The sequence below is a fragment of the Microtus oregoni genome, unplaced genomic scaffold (genome assembly GCF_018167655.1).
Source record: "Microtus oregoni isolate MIOR12 unplaced genomic scaffold, Mior012 000045F_ref0000178, whole genome shotgun sequence".
Classification (NCBI taxonomy): domain Eukaryota; kingdom Metazoa; phylum Chordata; class Mammalia; order Rodentia; family Cricetidae; genus Microtus; species Microtus oregoni.
Genome location: NW_024543219.1, coordinates 8,551,598 through 8,557,994, shown reverse-complemented (window position 1 = coordinate 8,557,994; position 6,397 = coordinate 8,551,598).

Genomic DNA, 6,397 nt, shown 5'->3' with positions numbered 1-6,397 from the left:
GGATTAAAGACCTCAATATCAGCCCGAACACACTGAACCTGATAGAAGAGAAAGTGGGAAATACCCTACAACAGATGGGCACAGGAGATCTCTTCCTATGTATAACCCCAGAAGCACAGACATTAAGGGCAACATTGAATAAATGGGACCTACTTAAACTGAGAAGCTTCTGTAAAGCAAAGGACATGGTCACTAAGACACAAAGGCAACCTAATGACTGGGAGAAGATCTTCACCAACCCCGCAACAGACAAAGGTCTGATCTCCAAAATATATAGAGAACTCAAGAAACTAGACTTTAAAATGCTAATTAACCCAATTAAAAAATGGGGCACTGAACTGAACAGAGAATTCTCAACAGAAGAAGTTCAAATGGCCAAAAGACACTTAAGGTCGTGCTCAACTTCCTTAGCAATCAGGGAAATGCAAATCAAAACAACTTTGAGATATCATCTTACACCTGTCAGAATGGCTAAAGTCAAAAACACCAAGGATAACCTTTGCTGGAGAGGCTGTGGAAGAACGGGTACCCTCATCCATTGCTGGTGGGAATGCAATCTTGTGCAACCACTGTGGAAGTCAGTGTTTTGGTTTCTCAGGAAATTCGGGATCAACTTACCCCTGGACCCAGCAATACCACTCTTGGGAATATACCCAAGAGATGCTCTATCAAATGACAAAAGCATTTGTTCAACTATGTTCATAGCAGTATTATTTGTAATAGCCAGAACCTGGAAACAACCTAGATGCCCTTCAATGGAAGAATGGATGAAGAAAGTATGGAATATATACACATTAGAGTACTACGCTGCGGTAAAAAACAATGACTTCTCGAATTTTGCATGCAAATGGATGGAAATAGAAAACACTATCCTGAGTGAGGTATCCCAGACCCAAAAAGATGAACATGGGATGTACTCACTCATAATTGGTTTCTAGCCATAAATAAGGACCACGGAGTCTACAATAGGTGAACCTAAAGAAGCTAAGTAAGAAGGTGAACCCAAGGAAAAACATATAGTTGTCCTCTTGGCTAAGGGAAGTAGACCAAATTTCCGGGGAGAAAATGGGATCTTGGGGGTGGGGTGGGATGGGGGTAAGGGGAGATGGGGAGAGAACAGGTAGAAGGGAAGGAGGGGGGACCTGGGGAAACAGGAGAATTGGGATAAAGGAAAGGTGGATAGGGGAGAATGGAACCACAATTCTTAGTTAAGGGAGCCACTTTAGGGTTGGCAAGAGACTTGACCCTAGAGGGGCTCCCTAGTGCCCAAGATGAGGTTCCCAGTTAGTTCCTTGGGCAGCTGAGGATTGGGAACCTGAATGATCCTATCCTAGAGCAATACTGACTAATATCTTGCATATCATCATAGAATCTTCATCTGGTGATGGATAGAGATAGAGACAGAGACCCACACAGGAGCACTGGACTGAGCTCGCAAGGTCCCAAGGAGGAGCAGAAGGAGGGAGAACATGAGCAAAGAATTCGGGACCACGAGGCGTGCATCCACCCACTGAGACAGTGGAGCTGATCTACGGGGAGCTCACCAAGGCCAGCTGGACTGTGACCGAAAAAGCATGGGATAAAACCGGACTCTCTGAACATGGCGAACAATGAGGGCTGATGAGAAGCCAAGGACAATGGCAGGGGGTTTTGATCCTATTTAATGTGCTGGCTTTGTGGGAGCCTAGCCAGTTTGGATGTTCACCTTCCTAGATATGGACGGAGGGAGGAGGACCTAGGACTTAACACAGGGCAGGGAACCCGGACTGCTCTGTGGACTGGAGAGGGAGGGGGAGAGGAGTGGGGGGAGGGGAGAAGGGTGGGAGGAGGGGGAGAGGGGTGGGAGGAGGGGGAGAAGGGTGGGAGGAGGGGAAGGGAAATGGGAGGCTGGGAGGAGGTGGAAACTTGTTTTTTGTTTATGTTTTTTTTTCTTCTTTTCGCAATAAAAAAAAACAATACAAAGGATCAATGAAACAAAAAGCTGGTTCCTGGAGAAAATCAACAAGATTCACAAACCCCTATCCAAACTAATCAAACGGCAGAGAACGAATTTGCAAATTAATAAGATCAGAAATGAAGAGGGGGACATAATAACAGACACAGGGGAAATTAATAGAATCACTAGATCTTACTACAAAAGCCTATATGCCACAAAACAGGAAAATGTAAAGGAAATGGACACTTTTTTAGATAAATACCATATACCAAAGTTAAACCAGGACCAGGTGAACAATCTAAATAGACCTGTTGGTCGCAAAGAATTGGAAGAGGTTATCAAAAACCTCCCTACCAAAAAAAGCCCAGGACCAGATGATTTCAATGCGGAATTCTACCAGAACTTCTAAGAAGACCTAATACCTATACTCCTTAATGTATTTCACAATATAGAAACAGAAGAGGCATTGCCAAATTCCTTTTATGAAGCTACAGTTACTCTGATACCAAAACCGCACAAAGACTCAACCAAGAAAGAGAATTATAGACCAATCTCACTCATGAACATCGATGCAAAAATCCTCAACAAAATACTGGCAAACCGAATCCAAGAACACATCCGAAAAATTATCCATTATGATCAAGTAGGCTTCATCCCAGGGATGCAGGGCTGGTTCAACATACGAAAATCTATCAATGTAATCCAGCATATAAATAAACTGAAAGAAAAAAATCATGTGATCATTTCATTAGATGCTGAAAAAGCATTTGACAAAATTCAACATACCTTTATGATAAAAGTATTGGAGAGATTAGGGATACAAGGGTCATACCTAAATATAATAAAAGCTATATACAGCAAGCCGACAGCTAACATCAAATTAAATGGAGAGAAACTCAAAGCCATCCCACTAAACTCAGGAACACGACAAGGCTGTCCACTCTCGCCATACCTCTTCAATATAGTGCTTGAAGTTCTAGCAATAGCAATAAGACAACATAAGGGGATCAAGGGGATTCGAATTGGAAAGGAAGAAGTGAAACTTTTGTTATTTGCAGATGATATGATAGTGTACATAAGCGACCCTCAAAACTCCACCAAAGAACTTTTATAGCTGATAAACAGCTTTAGTAATGTGGCAGGATACAAGATCAAAAAATCAGTCGCCCTCTTATACACAGAGGATATAGAAGCAGAGAGGGAAATCGGAGAAGCTTCAACTTTCACGATAGCCACAAACAGCATAAAATATCTTGGGGTAACTCTAACCAAGGAAGTGAAGGATCTATTAGACAAGAAATTTAAGGCATTGAGAAAAGAAATTGAGGAGTATACCAGAAAATGGAAGGACCTCCCTTGCTCTTGGATTGGGAGGATCAACATAGTAAAAATGGCAATTCTACCAAAGGCAAATTATAGATTCAATGCAATCCCCATCAAGGTCCCAGCAAAATTCTTCACAGATCTTGAGAGGACAATAATCAACTTTATATGGAAAAACAAAAAAACCCAGGATAGCCAAAACAATCCTATACAATAAAGGATTGTCTGGAGGCATTACCATCCCTGACTTCAAACTCTATTACAGAGATACAGTAATGAAAACAGTGTGGTACTGGCAGAAAAACAGAGAAGTCGAACAATGGAATCGTATAGAAGACCCGGATTTTAACCCACAAACCTATGAACACCTCATTTTTGATAAAGGAGCCAAAAGTATACATTGGAAGAAAGAAAGCATCTTCAACAAATGGTGCTGGCACAACTGGATGTCAACCTGTAGAAGAATGAAAATAGACCCATATCTATCACCATGCACAAAACTCAAGTCCAAATGGATTAAAGACCTCACTATCAGTCAGAACACATTGAACCTAATAGAAGAGAAAGTGGAAAGAACCCTACAACAGATGGGCACAGGAGATCGCTTCTTATGTGTAACGCCAACAGCACAGACATTAAGAGCAACATTGAATAAATGGGACCTACTAAAACTGAGAAGCTTCTGTAAAGCAAAGGACACTGTCACCAAGACAAAAAGGCAACCTACTGACTGGGAGAAGATCTTCACCAACCCCGCAACAGACAAAGGAAATTTCTCAGGAAATTCTGGATCAACCTACCCCTGGACCCAGCAATACCACTCTTGGGAATATACCCAAGAGATGCCCTATCATATGACAAAAGCATTTGTTCAACTATGTTCATAGCAGTATTATTTGTAATAGCCAGAACCTGGAAACAACCTAGATGCCCTTCAATGGAAGAATTGATGAAGAAAGTATGGAATATATACACATTAGAGTACTACGCTGCGGTAAAAAACAATGACTTCTCGAATTTTGCATGCAAATGGATGGAAATAGAAAACACTATCCTGAGTGAGGTATCCCAGACCCAAAAAGATGAACATGGGATGTACTCACTCATAATTGGTTTCTAGCCATAAATAAGGACCACGGAGTCTACAATAGGTGAATCTAAAGAAGCTAAGTAAGAAGGGGAACCCAAGGAAAAACTTATAGTTATCCTCCTGCCTAAGGGAAGTAGACAAAATTGCCGGGGAGAAAATTGGGATCTTGGGGGTGGGGTGGGATGGGGGTAAGGGGAGATGGGGAGAGAAAAGGTAGAAGGGAAGGAGGTCGGGCCTTGGGAAAACTGGAGGATTGGGATAAAGGAAGGTTGGACAGGGGAGTACAGAACCACAATTCTTAGTTAAGGAAGCCACTTTAGGGTTGGCAAGGGACCTGACCCTAGAGGGGCTCCCAGGTGCCCAAGCCGAGGTCCCCAGTTAGTTCCTTGGGCAGTTGAGGATAGGGAACCTGAAATGACCCTATCCTAGAGCAATACTGACGAATATCTTGCATATCATCATAGAACCTTCATCTGGTGATGGATGGAGATAGAGACAGAGACCCACACAGGAGCACTGGACTGAGCTCCCCAGGTCCCAAGGAGGAGCAGAAGGAGGGAGAACATGAGCAAAGAAGTCGGGATCACGAGGGATGCACCCACCCACTGAGACAGTGGAGCTGATCTATTGAAAGCTCACCAAGACCAGCTGGACTGTGACTGAAAAAGCATGGGATAAAACTGGACCCTCTGAACATGGCGAACAATGAGGGCTGATGAGACGCAAAGGACAATGGCACGGGGGTTTGATCCTACGTAATGTGATCGCTTTGTGGGAGCCTAGCCAGTTTGGATGTTCACCTTCCTAGATATGGACGGAAGGGGGAGGTCCTAGGTCTTACCATAGGGCAGAAAACCCTGACTGCTCTTTGGAATGGATAGGGAGGGGGAAAGGAGTGGGGGGAGGGGGAGAAGGGTGGGAGGAGGGGGCGTAGGGTGGGAGGAGGGGGAGGGAAATGGGAGGCTGGGAGGAGGTGGAAACTTGTTTTTTTTTCTCCTTTTCTCAATAAAAAAAAAACTTCTCAGGTAAAAATGAGTTACAGGTGAGAAAAGGTTAAAAAGACCTGTAGTAGAGGACCTATTAGTTCAGTTCTTTCAGAACTTGGAAATATGGGAGGTAGGCAGAGAGCTCCCTCATGGACCACAGGGAAGGTGACATTGCTATGTTAAATGTTTAGCAACACATAAAAACTGGAAGACAAATTTTTACTCAGAATTTTTTGGGTTCTTTCCACCAAGCCTACCACTTGAGTTCAATCAGGCCTCACATGGTGGAAAGAGATGACTAATTCTTGCAGGTATCCTTTAGAGTCCACATATGCTCCAGAACATACAACATACCCCACAGATAAACAAACACAGAGATAGATATGATAGATATGACAGATGGATGGATGGATGGATGGATGGATGAATGGTGGATGGATGGATGAATGGGTAGATAGACAGAAAATTTACAAAGAAAGAAACTGAAAATAGGAATAAGTTTATAAAGTAAAATTCCTCTTTCCTATCCTTTCAGGACCTGAATTTCAAAATGGTAAAAGGCCACTGTCCCTCCATTACCTTACAGAAGTTTAGGTGAGTGTTAAAACCACACTGAAGATGAGAGAGGCAAAGGACAAAAATTACATAAGAATGCATGAGCATACTAGCATACCGCCATCAAAACATTTGCAGCCACTTTCAATTTTTTTAACTCTATTTCTGTTTTGGCATTAGAAATTATCAAATACTCTACCATTTATTCCTGGTTCTGTGATACTCTAAAATATTTTCCTAACTCCTTATAACTACTTTCTTATAAAATATTCTGCCATTCATTTCAGTATCTAGGACAACCTAAGCGAATTTCACCACCACAAGTTAGTAAATGGCAACTGTAGTGTGTAAATGGAGACTGTATTTTAGTTTCTTATCTGCCCAGACATGAATATTCACACAAAAACCTATACTAATTACAACACCATTTAACCAATGTCTTAGGCACATTCTTAAGCTAGCTTTTATATCTTAAATTAACTCATTTCAATTAACCTATCTATCATC